Here is a 1,141-nt window from a genome sequence, read left to right on the forward strand (position 1 = left end):
GTCCTCTGGGAAGTAGAGATCAAAAGCTGGAGGCTCCCACAGAGGCAAGAAAGGAATCATCTGCCTTAATTTCTTGCTATTCAAACATCAATAAGATCTCCCAGAAGAGAGTAAGGAAATCTAGGAAAGGCCCTAAGTGACTAGAAATAGGCAGCACTGGACAAATATGAATTTCAGGGTCAAGAAGTACATTGAGTTCAAACCCAGGAAAAAATATATTTAGACATACAACTATGAAAGTACAGAGAAAGAAGCCAAAGCGTAAAATCTTAAAGCAGTCAGAGAAGCACCAGCAAAACTGGCATTAGGAATACTGAAGTTTAGAAGATGAAGGAATAGCTTTAAAGGACTCTGGGAAAACTGAGACCCTGCCATTCTGTGCAGGGTAAACTGTCATTTTAGAGAGAAACAAGAAGTTTTAGAGAAGCCAAATCAAGATCCAGCCCAGCCCAGCGTGTGTAGGGGAAGAGCTTCCCTCTGGACCCAGCCCAGGCCCAGTGTGTGACTGAGACCTTCCGCCACGCTCTCGGGACCCCTCCAGACCCAGCCCAGGCCCAGCACACAGGCCTGGGGTGAAACTCTCCAGCTGAAGTCCCTGCAGAGAGGCTGGGGCCAGAACACCCAGCTAATCCAGGAGCAGAACATCTTGCCAGAGGGGCACAGCAGGTTCACTTCCAAGGGCTGCAGCAGGAAGAAGCTGAGTGTAGCAGCCAGACCCAAGTCAGGCACATTGGATGAATTCAGACTTCATAGATCCACACCTGGTAAGCTGAGACACCTTGCTAGACCCAGATCTATAAAAGCATCCTCCCTCTTTCTCTCTTGACTGAGAGAAGGGGCAAAAGGTAACCAGGGTGAACTAGTCTACTTGGAAGACACCATGTACATCAAGGGGAGGTGATCAGACAGAACTTAGGGGAACTAACTTAAATACAAATTCCCAATTTAATATCTGCTTAGCTATACAAACATAATGCTTGCTCTTACTGTCTAAAATACAAACCCTGGGGCTGGTGAGATGGCTCAGTGGGCTAAAGCACCTACTTGGAACAAGCTTAGCAAAGCACAGGGACCGCGGTTCAATCCCCCAGCACCACATGCCAGCCAGCCCCGCCCCCTGGTGGGCTGAGCTGGCCACACA

The sequence above is a fragment of the Octodon degus genome, unplaced genomic scaffold (assembly GCF_000260255.1).
Source record: "Octodon degus isolate 3935 unplaced genomic scaffold, OctDeg1.0 scaffold00104, whole genome shotgun sequence".
NCBI lineage: Eukaryota > Metazoa > Chordata > Mammalia > Rodentia > Octodontidae > Octodon > Octodon degus.